Source organism: Mus pahari, unplaced genomic scaffold (assembly GCF_900095145.1).
Source record: "Mus pahari unplaced genomic scaffold, PAHARI_EIJ_v1.1 scaffold_11652_1, whole genome shotgun sequence".
Lineage (NCBI taxonomy): Eukaryota > Metazoa > Chordata > Mammalia > Rodentia > Muridae > Mus > Mus pahari.
The window spans coordinates 305-15827 of NW_018393511.1; the positions used below are offsets into that span (position 1 = coordinate 305).

Below are 15523 nucleotides of genomic sequence, written 5' to 3' on the forward strand. Positions count from 1 at the left end.
ACACGGTTTTGTGCTCAAATGGGGATTAAGCATGTTACTGGCATTCCTTATAACCCCCAAGGCCAAGGTAGTGTAGAAAGGACTCATCAAACCCTTAAAAACATGTTTTAGAAATTATAGACTGGGGGGGGGTGGGGATTTTATATCCTCTCTCTGGCAATTTCAAGACCCTTTTAAATCATGCATTATTTGTTTTAAATTGTCTTACATATGATTCTGCAGGCAAATCTGCTGCAGATTGCCTTTGGCACCCCTTAACTGCCAATAATTATGCACAAGCAATGTGGAGAGACCCCTTGTCCAACAAATGGCAGGGTCCAGACTGAGTCCTCATATGGGGAAAAGGGCATGCCTGCATTTACGATTCAGGAGCACAAAATGCTAGATGACTTCCAGAACGCCTAATAAAACCATATAATTTACCCTGGGAAGAAAAACCCTGAGAAGAATTTTAAATGTGCTTGTTTGCAGGAAAATGAAAGGGCCTCAGAAGACGCCATTCCTGATCATCTGGATATGGCTGTGTCTCTGCCTGATGGGAAGAACACCACCAGTAGAAGGTCAAGCTCAGCAACATTCTTATCAACTTTATAATTATACATGGCAAGTTATTAATGAGACTGGAGACACAGTCCTTGCCACTTCCATGGTTGGGAGTTCTCCCTCCTGGAAGCCCCTGGAGGTCGATTTTTGTAAGTTAGCCCTCGGAGCTCACCCTGATTGGGGAGTTCCCACAGTGTTTTGGCCTCAGACAAAAGTCCCCAGTTATCCCAACCAAGATGGGCCTTTGAACTCTCCGGAGTGTGCCACTCAACATGGTAGATTGATCTTAAACTACCGATTGCATAGAATATGAGGTGCAAATGCTGACTTTTATGTTTGCCCTGGCTCCCACCAGGACCAATCACTTAAGTATAAGTGTGGCTTTGAGTCAGATTATTATTGTGCCAGCTGGGGATTGTTGCTACTGGTAACACCTACTGGAACCCCTCTTCATCATGGGACCTTATCACAGTCAAAAGTAAAGGGGGCTGAGATGATGGCAAAAATGGCCTCAATTCCCCCACTGGGAAAAACTGTTCCTCCTCTACCTTGGGCTGGTGTGAACCCCTCGTGATCAAGTTCACAGAGGCTGGAAAAAATATGATTGGATTAACAAACAAACTCCCACTTGCTCATATTCAGGTTTGGATTGTGTAGATAATTTGGATCAGATCTCTACTCAAGAACCTTAGTCCAGAATGATAGTCAAGAACTTGTTTATTGAAGTCAAGTGCTTGAGCTTGATGCCTTTAATCACAGCAATTGCAAAGTAGAGGCAGGTAGATCACTGAGTTCAAGACCACACTTGTCTACAAGCATATGGCACTGACCAAACACATCCTGACTATAAATTGAGGTCAACAGCAAGGACACAGACGTCTGTTTTCTGACCACACAACTGCTAGTGTATGGCCTGTGAGTATCACCAGGGGCATGATTCAGGGCATGGAAGAAATAGCTGTATCAGGCCAACATGGTGCATGTAGAAATGTCTCTTGCATCCTTAATAAGTACTCACCCTTATGCCAGTCCCTGTCCAGTGATTCCTATGTTTCCTCTTCCATGTTTCAGCACTTCTCTCGGGTCTATGCTGCTTTGTAAACATTCATTTGAGTTTGATTCCTTCTTCTTTGATTTCTGACACTGGGTCTCCCCACACAGCCCAGACTTGTCTTGAAGTGTAGAGTGTCCTGTCTCAGTGTGGAAACATCATAGCTACACACAGCAAGAAAGAGAGAGCAGAAAGGGGAGGAAGGAAAGCAATGCAAGCTGACATTATTCACTGGCATGTCTATCTCAGATTCACAGTCTTCAGGGTACTCTTATATAATCACACGGCTTCAGAGCTGCTTAGAGAAAATTACATATCTTGGTTCAATTTTAAATTTCAGACAGTCTAGATGGGCAGCCAGGTGGTCACCAGTTAACAATCCTTCTATAAGATTCTCCAAATTAGTATTATAAAGCCCAATGTCCACAAGACCTTGTAATAACTTCCAAAGTAAAGACTAATGTCATATATTTCAGAGATTCTCCACAGTCTGTCCTTGGAAGACTCGATCTCTGGAGATCAGAACCTATGTTGTTCGGCATACCACAGTAGTACTGCCTCTTTTGAGGTTCTTAATAGGTAATCGGTGTCTTTTTGCCATGACAAGAGGTTAGTCACAGTCCAAAGGGAAATGAGATTCAACTGAGCAGGGTTTGGTACCTGGTGAGACAAAGGTTAGTTGTATCTGGGTCAGTTCTTGTGGGAGCCTCCATATCCTGAGACTGATGAGTGTTTGGACTTTTGACAGCTAGAGACTACAACAGGGCACACTGAGTTCTCCAGTACTGCAGATCAGGGACTCTGGGCTTCTGGTGACTCCTGGGATGGGGGAGACTAAATTATAGCATGAATATATGGTAACTGAGTGCTTTACCAGAGCCCTTCTGACTCTGTGGACAGCTATGTTTAATAATGTCCAGAGCTTGTGCACACAAAGAGTGTAAAGGTAGCCCAAGGCAGCCCAAGACACAGGAACCAGCAGCTTCACTCCAGTCCTTTCAGTAGGCAGACACTAGGGCAGGAACCTGAAGCTGTAGTTAGTACTGAAGAAATCACTCTCCTTGCCAACTGCCTCAGTAGAGGACACAGAAGCAAGAAGCTGGCAAATTTCTCTCAGTAGTGGCATTATCACAATTTGACCTCAACTTGTAAGGCAAACCATTACATGGGTGCTGTTAGTGAAAAACAGTGGGGAAGAGCAATCCAAACCAATTGTCAATGTTGGTCTCCCACTGTTTATGGGGTTAAATTAACTCCTTTATCAAGCATCCTTTACTTGTCTGCGATATCAAAACACCCTTTCACCTGTGTCTGCTTCAGGTAAACATTCTTTCCTGTATCTGCTCCAGCAAAACTTTTTTTTCACCTGGGCAGACCTCACCTGTGTACCCCAGCAAAACATCATTTGATATAACTAACTTTCCAAAGAAACTAGAGGTCTCCATTTAATTAGGGAGGTAGAGGCGGGAAGATCTCTGAGTTGGAGGCCAACCTTTTCTACAGAGCAAGTTCTAGGACAGCCAACACTACCCAAATAAACTGTCAAAAGAAAGATAGAAGAAAAGAAACAAAGAAGACCATTACCCCCCCCCCAAATAAAACAAAATAAAAATACTTTTAAAATGAAAAATCACTTATAAATATTTAATTCATAAATAAAATACTGCTTAGAAATCATCTTTAATTTGATTTCAGGACACACATCTGTATACATACATTTATTCATTTACTTCTTTATTTATTAAGTTGCTGGGGTGATAATCTCATTTATCACACTTTAAAGTTTTCTAATTTTTAGTTATGTGTATTTGTGTGTCTTTAATGAGAAATGTTTACATGGATGAAACTTCCCAGAGGCCAAAGGAGTTGGATACCTCTGGATTTAGAATTTTAGGTGGTTTTGAGCTACCTGATATCAGTGCTGGGAATTTTATTTGAGTCCTCTGAATGATCAGTCTCTGCTCTAAACACTGGAGGTGCCTTTCATTGCACAAATATTAATGAAGGTATAGTCTCACTCTAAAGACATGAATGGCTTGGGATTCCCTACATAGACCAGATTAGCTCTGAACACCTAGATTACCCTGTCTCTGCTCCTGGAGCACCAAAATGAAAGGATCACACAGACGTGCTTGACTAAGATTTTATTTTCCCAGAAGATGTGACAACACCATTTCTACCTCCTGTTGTGATAAGTGTGAGGCAACATCTTGTCTCCAGTCTCATCCTGTGTCTGAAACAGAATCTAACCATGTAGTTATGGCTTTTCTGACCTTTTTGGGTAGACCAGTCTGGCCATAAACTCACAAAAATAAGCCTGCCTCTGTCTCCAAGATGCTGAGAGAAAAGGTTGTGTTCGACCATCCCATGTCCAACTATTGGCAACTGGCAAGTTTTTGATAGATCAAACACCAATTGGCAAAAAGGAACCTCAGCATCTGGGCATGCAGATTAGTAGCAATCTCCCAACACAAGCCCAAGTCTGGCAGAAGAGGGTTGGGTGCCCTTTTCTGTGCCAGTAAGTGCCCCTTTCTGGCACTCTCAGAAGAAAAGTGTTTATTGCATCATTTGTCCTTTGTCTAATTGGGGACAGGACTCTCTCCTTTCGCTTCCAGGTAGTTGTAATGACCATTCCCATAGGGCTATAAATGCTCTTAACAAATAGCTCTACCCAAAATACAGTCTCTGTTTCCCTGTACTATCCCTTATATTATTTATATCATTCTAAAATCTGAACTTGAATGGGGTTGATTTTTCCCAGTTTTTCAGGGTGGTCGTCAATCCACTGTATCTGAATATAGTTATTGTTATTAATTGCCCTTGGAGCTAATATTTCAAAGCCCCATTTAACAGAAAAATAGATTTTCTGTCCTCCACAACTAGGGTTTTCATTTGAGAGACAGTTATGTAAATAAAGGGTGACTTAACTATTTTCCACATTCTGCATCATATATTCAAAAGACCTAAAGAATGAGGGAACATATACGTTTGCAGTCTCTGTGCACGTATTCCTTTTAGGCCCAAATACACTACATAAGTCAGAGGAGAGTGTTGGGAAAACATAGACAATGATATTAGTAATTAGGCTCCTGTCTGTTGTAATAAAGTCCATATATGTTGTAGTAGACCATGTGCCTCAGCATCTTGAGGAAAAAAACAAAAGAGAAAACCAATCCTTAGAATCGTTATGATCCATACATCATCTTTATTATATAATAATTGAATCATAGGAAGGTATATGTTTAGTGGGAGTAATGAGGACCTACTATGTAAAAGGCTCTGTCCTGTCAACCAAAAAGATTGTGAAGGGAAATGAAATTTAAGGCCTGGGATTCATGTAACTTTAAAAGAAAATTGTGTAAATTCAAGGTTCAAATAATGTGAGACACCGGGCGTGGTGGTGCATGCCTTTAATTCCAGCACTCGGGAGGCAGAGATAGGAGGATTTCTGAGTTCAAGGCCAGCCTGGTCTACAAAGTGAGTTCCAGGACAGCTAGGGCTATACAGAGAAACCCTGTCTCAAAATAAAAAATAAAAAAATAAAAAAACAAATAATGTGAGACATAAAAGGGTTCTTTTAATGTAAAAACTTAAGGTTAAAAACTGCCTTTAAAAAAATCAAGCCCAGGTCGCCTTGAAACTAAAGTCAACTGGCCTTCACTATTCTGGCCGACTCAACAGTCATCTGAGGAGTGCAGGAACTTGGCCTTGGCTGGCTCAACAGCCATCTGGCAGGACAGCGCCTCCCCCCAACCCCCCACCCCTCATTAAGACATAGTTTAAAGTGCCTAAAGTTGTACACCACTCAGATGTATTGTCCTTCCTGATAAGCCCTGGCCCCTGAAATTCCCTAGCCCACACGTACTATTCTGCTGACGTGTAACCACCTTGCTGACGTTCAAATGAGCCAATCACGTGTAACTGCACCAATTCTCCCCAACCCTCCGACCCGTACCCCATAAAAACCCCTAGCTTTCGAGCCTCATGGTCGATGCCTCTACCTCCTGCCTGAGGTACACATCGACCCAGAGCTCAGCCATTAAGCTGCCTCATGCCTTTGCAACAACAACAACAAAAAGGAATCGCTATGATTCTGATTTTATGGGTCCTTTGGGAGTTGTCTAATGATGCATCCTGAGTCTGGATCCTGATGCTTCCAGGAGTTGCACTTCAGATGAGAGTGATGTAATGAGGATTGGATCTCATTGCTTCTCATGGCCATTGTGGTGGTCAGGATTATGAAGTAGGGTCATTTTCAGAGTCTGCCCAGGGGCTCCCATTTTTACCTAGCACTTCTGCCTGTAAAGTGGGACAATGGAGGGCATGTTTTTCTTCTGTAGCTGTTTCCTGGTGATATGAGGGAGTTGTCCAAGGGGCTGTGAAAGCTGAAATGTTTGTCAAAGGTTGGGAAATGAGGCATTTATTAGAAGCATCTGATTTGGTAATCCAGATGAAAAACATGTAGCTATCCCATTGGTTGGACTGGTTAACATCAGCTTTCAGCAAGTCCAGAGTTCAACAGCTCCAAAGGTGATCCTTGGATGGAGTCTGTTAGCCAGTTGAAAATCTTCTGAGATGAATATAGAACCAGAAGAGACCAACTGCACTAGTTAGACAGGTCCCCCAATGGAGGGATAGGGCCTTAAATTTACCCTCAAATATTTCAACTCAAAATTATTCCTATCTAAAAAGTATGCATGGACAAAAATGGAGCAAAGACTGAACAAATGGCCTGTCAGTGGCTGGCCAAACTTGGGATCCATCCCATATTCAGGCACCAAACCCTGAAGCTATTACTAAAGCTATTTTGTGGATGCAGACAGGAGCCTAGAGGCTGACTGAGACACATAAAGATACAACTAAGCGTTGAACCAAGGTCATCTATAGGATAGAACACAGAGACCCCAATGGAGGAGCTAGAGAAATTACCCAAGTATCTGAAGGGTCTGCAACCCTATTGGTGAAACAATACGAACTAATCAGTACTCCCATAGCTCGTGTCTCTAGCTGCATATATAGCAGAAGATGGCCTAGTCAGCCGTGGTTGGGAAGAGATGCCCCATGGTCTTGCAAACTTTATATGCCCCATAAAGGGTAACACCAGGGCCAAGAAATGGGAGTGGGTGTGCAGGGGAGCAGGGTGGGGGGGAGGGTATAGGGGACATTCGGGATAGCATTTGAAATGTAAATGAAGAAAAAATCTAATAAAATAATTTTTTAAATAAAGAAAAGTTAAGGGAAGGATTGTAGGAACTGAAAGGGGTGGCAATCCCATAGGAAGACCAACATTTTGAACTAACCAAGACCCCTGGGAGCTCACAGAGAATAAGCCATCAAACAATGAGTTAGTTTGTCCAAAGCCCTGGGCACAAATGCAGCAGAGGACTATCTAGTCAGGCCTCAGTGGGAGAGGATGTGCCTAATCCTGTAGATACTTGTTGCCCCAGGCAGGAGGAATGCCCAGGGTTATACCCTCTCATTTGTGAAGGGGATTGGGCATTGCAGGAAGAAGTCTGCAAGGGGAGGACTGGAAGGAGGGATTCTATATTTGGGAATTAAATAAATTTAGCAGTTAGACAACAAAAGGAGGTCAGAGGGAAACAAGTTAGGAAGGAGGAAGTCGAGATATCACTATTTGCAGATGATATGATAATATACATAAGTGACCCAAAAATTTCCCCAAGGGAATTCCTACAGCTGATAAACACTTCAGCAAAGTGCCTGGATATAAAATTAACTCAAAGAAATCAGTAGCCTACCTATTCTCAAAGGATAAACAGGCCAAGAAAGAAATTAGGGAAACAACACCCTTTATAATAGTCACGAATAGTATATAAAATACTCAAATCAAGCAAGTAAAAAATCTGCATAACAAGAACTTCAAGTCTCTGAAGGAAGAAATTGAAGAAGACTTCAGAGGATGGAAAGATTCCCATGATTATGGCTTGGCAGGATAAGTAAAAATGGCCAGATTACCAAAAGTAATCTCCAGATTCAATGAAATTCTCCTCAAAATTCCACCTCAATTCTTCATAGAGATAGAAAGAGCAATTCTCAATTCATCTAGAATGACAAAACATCAAGGATAGCAAAAACTATCCTCAACAATAAAATAACTTTTGGGGGACTCTCCATTCCTGACTTCAAGCTATACTACAGAGCAATAGTGATAAAAAACACATGGTATTGGCATACAAACAGACAAGTAGAACAGTGGAATAAAATTAAAGATCAAGAAGTAAACACAGACACCTATGGTCACCTGATCCTTGATAAAGAAGCCAAAACCATCCAGTGGAAAAAAGACAGCATTTTCAATGACTGGTACTGGTTAAACTGGCTCAACATATATGTAAAAAAAAATGCAATTTGATCACCTTTTATCTCCTTGTACAAATCCCAATTTCAAGTGGATCAAAGAACAACAACAACAAAAATCTAGATTCCCTGACTCTGATAGAAGAGAAAGCAGGAAAACACCTCAGACATCAGCACACCAATGGCTCAGGTTCTTAGATCAACAATTAACAAATGGGACCTCATCAAATTAAAAAGCTTCTGTAAGGCAAAGGACACTATCAATAGGACAAAATGCCATCCTACAGATTGGGGAAATGATCTTTAGCAACTCTATATCTAATAGAGGGCTGATTTCCAAAATATACAAAGAGCTCAAGAAATTAGACCCCAAAGAACCAAATAACCCCTATTTGAAAAAGGGGTACAGAGCTAAATAAAGGATTCCCAACTTCAGAATCTCAAATGGCTGAGAAGCACCTAAAGAAATGCTCTACATCATTAGTCATCAGGGAAAGGCAAATTAAAACAATGCTGAAAGTCCACCTCACACCTGTAAGAATGGCTAATGTAAAAAACTCAGCTTGTGAGGATGTGGAGAAAGAGGAACACTTCTTCATTGCTGGTGGAATTGCAAGCTGGTAAAACCACTTTGGAAAACAGTATGGCATTCACTCAGAGAATTGGAAATAGCTCTACCTGAACTCCACCTAAACACTCTTAGGCGGGTATATACCCAAAAGTTGCCCCAACATATAACAAGGACATGTGCTCCACTATATTCATATCAGTGTAATTTATAATACTTAGAAGCTAGAAACAACCCAGATGTCACTCAATGGGAGAATACACACAAAAAATGTGATACATTTACTCAGTGGAGTACTACTCAACTATTAAAAACAATGACTAAATGAAAATTTCAGGCAAACGGATCAAACTAGACAATATCATCCTTAATGAGGTAATGCAGACACAAAAGGACATGCATGTTATGTAATCACTGATAAGTGGATATTTACCCAAAAGCTCAGAAAATCCATGATACAGCTCACAGCCAACATAATGTTTAACAAGAAGGAAAACCAAAGTGTAGATGCTTCAATAATAATTAGGAAAAAGGAACAAAATAATCACAGGAGGTAGAGGAACTGAGGGAACTGGGGGCAAGAGATGAAAAAAGGGGGGCAGGGAAAAAAGGGGGATGGAGTCAGATATGGGAAGAGACAAGAGAGAAGTAAAGAGGGTCAGGAAAAGGAATAGAAAAATGTAGGAACATAGGATGAGGAATTGGTGGTAGTCACTAGAAAGTCCCAGATGTCAGGACAGCAAGAGGTTTCCAGGTCCCAACTGGGTTGACATTACTTGAAATACCCAACAAAGGGGAAATAGAACCTATAGAGATCACCTACAATATATAGGCTTGGCCTGCAGTTGAGGGATGGGTCCACCCATCTATCTCGAAATTTTTAACCCAGAATTGTTCATGTCCAAAGGAAATGTAGGGACAAAAATGGAGCAGACACAGTCAGCTATTGGACGGTACACAGGGCCCCCAATGGAGGAGCTAGAGAAAGTACCCAAGGAGTTGTAGGGGGCTGCAACCCTGTAGGTGCAACAACAATATGAACTAACCAGTACCCCCTGAGCTCCAGTCTCTAGCTGCATATATAGCAGAAGATGGCCTAATCGGCCATCATTGGGAAGAAAGGCCCCTTGGTCTTGTAAACTTTATATGACCCAGCACAGGGGAAGGCCAGGGCCAAGTAGTGGGAGTGGGTAGGTAGGGGAGCAGGGGCGGGGATAGGGTATAGGGAGCTTTCGGGATAGCATTTGAAATGTAAATAAAGAAAATAATAATAAATAAATTTTTTTAAAAGAAAAAATGGAGCAGAGACTGAAGGAAAGGCCATTCAGAGACCAGCCCACTTATGGATCCATCCCATTTGCTGACCCCAAACCCTAACACTATTGCTGATGCCAAGAAGGGCTTCCAAATAGTTTCCTGCTATAACTGTCACATGAGAGGCTCTGCAAGCACTTCACTTATACAGATGCAGACACTCACAGCCAACCATCAGTCTGAGTCCAAGGACCCCAATTGCAGAATTAAGGGAAAGACTGAAGGAGCTCAAGGGGATTGGAACCCCATAGTGAGAATAATAATATCAACTAACCAGATATTTCATAGCTCCTAGACAATAAACCACTAACCAAAGAGTATACAAGGATTGGTCCATTGCTGTAGCTACATATGGAGCAGAGGATTACCTTATCTGGAATCAGTGGGAGGGGAGTATCTTGATACTGTGGAGGCTTGATGTCCTAGCACAACAGGAGATTAGATAGGTGAGGCAGGAGTACATGGGTGTGGAGGGGCACCCTCTTAGAGTCAAAGGGGAGGGGCATGGTTTGAGGGGGTTTTTGGAAGGGTGAGCTAGAAGGGGAACAACATGTGAAATGTACATAAATAAAATAATCTAAAAAGGAAGAAAGTGAAGAGACCCAGGAAGCCTGTCTCTGCACTTCGCTGCTGCTGATGGGGGCTCGAGAAGTTAGCTAGCACTCCTTTCCTCCCTACTTCATAGATGCCTCTGGCCTTTGCAGAGGGCAAACATAGAGGACCCAGACTGGTGCCAGAATATTGCAATTCCAGGTTTCCCCTTTCATGGTAGCACTTCCTTCCCCTTGATAATCCTACCTTGGGCGGGGGGGGTGGGGTAGATGCCAGCCTTGGGAACAGACAAAAACACTATACCCTTGCCTCCAAATCACCATGACCAATACTCTCTTCAATTAATAACCAGCATTTCTCTGGTTCAGATGGCTCCTGCACTTGAAGGAAGCAGGCACCCATATCCTTGAAATTATAAAAAGCCCAATTTTGGAATATGGGAGAGGGGTAATTAAGTGTTCTCAGACAGCTGTGACCAGGTAGTAAAAATACACTAGCTTCTGATAGCATTACACATTTCTTTTCACAGGTCAAGAAGGTCCCTTTCTATCTGAAAGATTCTACCTGACTGCCTGAACAAACTTATCAGGTTTGAATCATGGCACTCCTTTATCACCTCCCCAGTCACTTAACCCTAAAGTTCAAGGATCCCAGATTATGCATATGCATACACACACACACACACACACACACACACACACACACACATATATATATATATACATACATTATACATATACATTATATATTATACATACACATTATACATCTACATGTACATATATATACATATACACACATGCACACATGCACACATGCACACATGCACACACACGCACACACACACATATATATATATTCCATATATATATATATATATATATATATATATATATATATATTCCTTTTTTGACATTTCTTCATTTTCATATCAAATGCTATCTCCTTTCCTAGTTTCCTCTCTGAAAGTCCCCTATGCCCTCTCCCTACCCTGCTCCCCAACACACCCACTCCGCTTCCTGGTCCTAGCATTCCCCTATACTGGGGCATATAATCTTTGCAAGAACAAGGGCCTCTCTTCCCATTTATGGTCGACTAGGGCATCTTCTGCTACATATGCAGCTAGAGATACGAGCTCTGGGGGTACTGAGCATCTCATTTCTAACCTGCAGTGTGGGAAAGGCTTGGGATTCAAGTCAGACTCTTGTAATAAAGACTCTTTGTTTTTGCATCAGACTCACAATTCCTGACATTATTCTGGTGTTCTCCAGAACTGGGCATAACAAAAGAAAGAAGAACGATTGAATGAACAGAAGGAAGAAGAAGAAAGAAAGAAAGAAAGAAAGAAAGAAAGAAAGAAAGAAAGAAAGAAAGAAAGAAAGAAAGATAAAAGGAAGGGGAAAAGGTGTATTCAACATGAATTTGGGAACTTTGTGACTCAGAGTTCTCTAATATTGAATTTTTGTCATACTATGAAAATATAAATAAAATAATTACCTTTAAGAAGTTGAACAAAATTCTTTACAACTTTGAAAGCACAATTCTCAACTAAATATGGGAAATTAATAAAAAATAACCAGGATAGCTAAAAGCAACCTGGACAGTAAAAGGATTTTTGTTATTAATACCATTCCAGATTTCAAGTCCTACTACAGAGCAATATGAATAAAACCCACATGGTGTTGCCATAAAAACAGAGGTATTGATCATGGGAATCAAATCTAAGGCACAGAACTGAAAAGATTTTGCAAGGCTAAAGATAGCATTATTTGGACAAAACTGCAGCATCAAAAAACTCCAAAAGGTTTTCACCAACCCTACATTTGACAGAGTACTTTATATATTCAAATATGTAAAGAACTCAAGAATATAGACACCAACAAACCACACAACCCAGTTTAAAAAAATGGAGGTGATGCTACTGAGCTAAATAGAAAATTCAAAACAGAGCAATCTCTAGTGGCTATGACACACTTTATAGAAATGCTCAAATGTCCTTAGCCATCAGAGAAATGAAAATCAAAATGATTCTGAGATTCCATCTGACACCTATCAAAATGGCTAAGATCAAAAACTCAAGTGACAACACATGCTGGCAAAGAAATTGAGCAAGAACATTCCTCCATTGCTGGTGGAAGTCCAAATTGTACAACCACATTGATAATCACACTGCCTGTTTCTCAGAAAATTGGAAGTAGTTCTACCTCAAGAAACAACTGGAACACTCCTGGGAGTATACCTAAAACATGATATACCATACCATAAGGACAATTGCTTCATGTTAGTAGTAGCTTTATATGTATTAGCATGAAACTAGAAACAACCCAAACACCAACAACTGAAGAATAGGTAAAGAAAATGTGGTTTACTTACACAAGAGAATTCTACTCAACTATTAAAAACAAGGGCATCAAAAATTGTAGGCAAAAGGATGAAATGAGAAAGTATTATCCTGAGTGACTCAAAAGGTCATGCATGGTATTCATTTACTTAAGTGGACATTAGCCATAAAGTACAGGATATCAATACTACAAAGAAACTAAGTGGGGAGGGCCCAAGGTAGGATGCTTGAATCTAACTCAAAAGGGGAAATAAAATTACCATTGGAGATGGATAGAAGGAGTGAACTGGGTGGTACCGAGCATGCATGGGGGTCAGGGGTGGGTTCATCATATATAGGAGGAGCTAGAAAGAGTGTGCCAAGAGAATGAATGGATATTGGCAGAGGTCAGTGCATCTTTAAGATGTGGGAGACCATAGGGAGTCTATGAGAGAGACTCTAGCTGAGACTCCTTGCATTGGAGTATATGGAGCCTGAACTGGCCACCTGCTGTAGTCAGACAGGAGTCTTGGCAGATGAATAAAGACACAAACCCATCCAGAAATCCTTCAAGCCAAAATTTGTCCTACCTACAAGAAGTGCTGGGACAAAATATCACAGAGACTGAGGGAATGGCCAAACAATAACCGCCTCAACTTCTGCTCCATCCCATGGGCAAGAACTAGTCCCTGAAAGACTTCACCCAGCAACTGTCTGAAATAGATAGAGAGACAAGCAATAAAACTGAGATCTTCAAGTCTAGTGGAAGAGCTGAAGGAAGGATTGAGGAATTGGGAGGAGATAGGGACTCCACAAGAAGGCCAACAGAGTAAAGTAACTTGGACACTTGTGGTCTCCCAGTGGCTGAATCAGCTATCAAAGAACATACAAGGGCTGGAACTAGGCCTCATATACATATGTAGCAGATTTTCAGCATGGTCTTCATCTTGGTTTGAATATGCTTGGCCAGGGAGTGGCACTATTAGGAAGAATGGCCTTGTTGGAGTAAGTGTGACACTGTGGTTGTGGGATTTGAGTTCCCTACTCTTGTTGTCTGGAAGATAGTCTGTTCCTTGCTTCTTTTGGATAAAGATATAGAAGTCTCAGCTCCTCCAGTGCCATACTTGCCTGACTGCCATGATTCCCCCCTTGATGGTAATGAATTCAACCTCTGAATCTGTAAGTCAGGCCCCATTATATGTTGTCCTTTATAAGAGTTGTCTTGGTCATGGTGTCTGTTCACAGCAATAAAATCCTAACTAAGACAGTCTTTATGTGTCTCCCAACAACTGGAGCAGAGACTGCCTCTAAATCTATTGTTTGCTTGTAGTTCCTGCTCCCCTTACTGGGATGTCTTGTGTGGCCTCAGTGGGAGAGGTTGTACCTAGTCCTGCAGAAATTAGAGGTGCCAGGATCCATTTTGCAATTAAAAACAATAGATGTCTCTTGAATTCTTGCCAAAACAGTTCTATGTGCAAGGATTTTCCACAAGATAACAATTTTTCTGCGACATAGCTAATACTTTGGACAAAGACTGTGAAGATCTAAAAGACCCTTGCTTCTCTAGTTCCTGCCAAGGAATTGCCATTTGTGTGAATTCCCCAGGACAAAGGGGTTTCCTGTAATAATGTCCTCCTGGGTACTGTGGGCGACCTGGGAGACTGCCACTAATTCCTGTGGAGGGAATGCCTGCCAACTTGGAGGGATCTTCTCTACAGTCCCTGAGCACGCTGTCTGTATTTGACTTGCTGGATATGATGGAAGGTACTGTGAGAGCAATCACAATGACTGCTTCTGGCCCTAACAGCAATGGGGCTTTGTGCCAGGATGGAATAAATGGGTACTCCTGCTTCTGTGTGGCTGGTTACTAAGGCAGGCATTGTGACTTAGAAATGGACGAATGTGTTTCTTATCCATGAATTAATGAGGATGTATGCCTCAATGAGATAGAAAAATACAAATGTGTCTCTTCTCAATAGTATTTTGGTGTGAATTGTGAGTTGGAAATTGATAAATGTTGATCGCAGCCATGTCTACTTGGTGGACTGTGTCAGGATGGTATTTGTGGTAACTTTGTAATTGTGCCCATGGATTCGTTGAAGACTACTGTGAACTCAACTTTGAGGAACATGCCACTAAACCATGTCTCAAAGGAGGTCTGTGTGTGGGTGGGTGAAACAACTACAACAGTGGCTTCACAGGTAGTGGGTTCACAGGGAAACCCTAGGAAGACTTGATGCCACTTTTGTGGTGACACCCTTGTTACAATGGTGCAAGATGCAAAGACACTGTTGATAGCTATTTCTGTCACTGCTGAGAAACATACTCAGGTGCCCTGTGTGAGGCAGAAATAAAAAGTACAGTAGCAACAGTTGTCTATTTGGAGTGGATTGTGTGAAGCTGTCCTTAGAGCATCTATACAGACACACAACTGGTTTGCATTCCTCCAACTACCTTGGAGCCTCAGGCTATCTTTGTATCCATCAGCCTAGATTCACAGATAGGAGACTAGTATAACTGACCTCTGAGAGAATCAACCCAGCAACTCACCCAAAGAAATGCAGAAATCCACATCAAGAATTGACTGATTTCTTGAAGTCTTGTGGAAGAGTTTGTGGAAGGATTGTTTAGCCCAGAGAGGTTAGGGACTCCATAAGAAAACCAAAAGTTAAGTAACCTGGACTCTTGTGGGCCCCCAGAGACTGAACCACCAATCAAAGAGTTAACAATGTCTGGACCTAGACCCTTGCACAGTTATAACAGATGTTCAGCTTGGTCTTCACAACTGGAGTGGGGTCTTACCTTGACTCTCTGCTTGCCTGTGGATCCTGCTCCCCTAAGTAGGATGACTTGTTTT

At 41.6% G+C, this 15523-nt stretch overlaps 1 pseudogene; it reads left to right on the forward strand.

The window, feature by feature from the left end:
* The first annotated feature begins 14016 nt into the window (after positions 1-14016).
* Positions 14017-15183, forward strand: LOC110315583 (annotated as a pseudogene).
* The last annotated feature ends 340 nt before the right edge of the window (positions 15184-15523 follow it).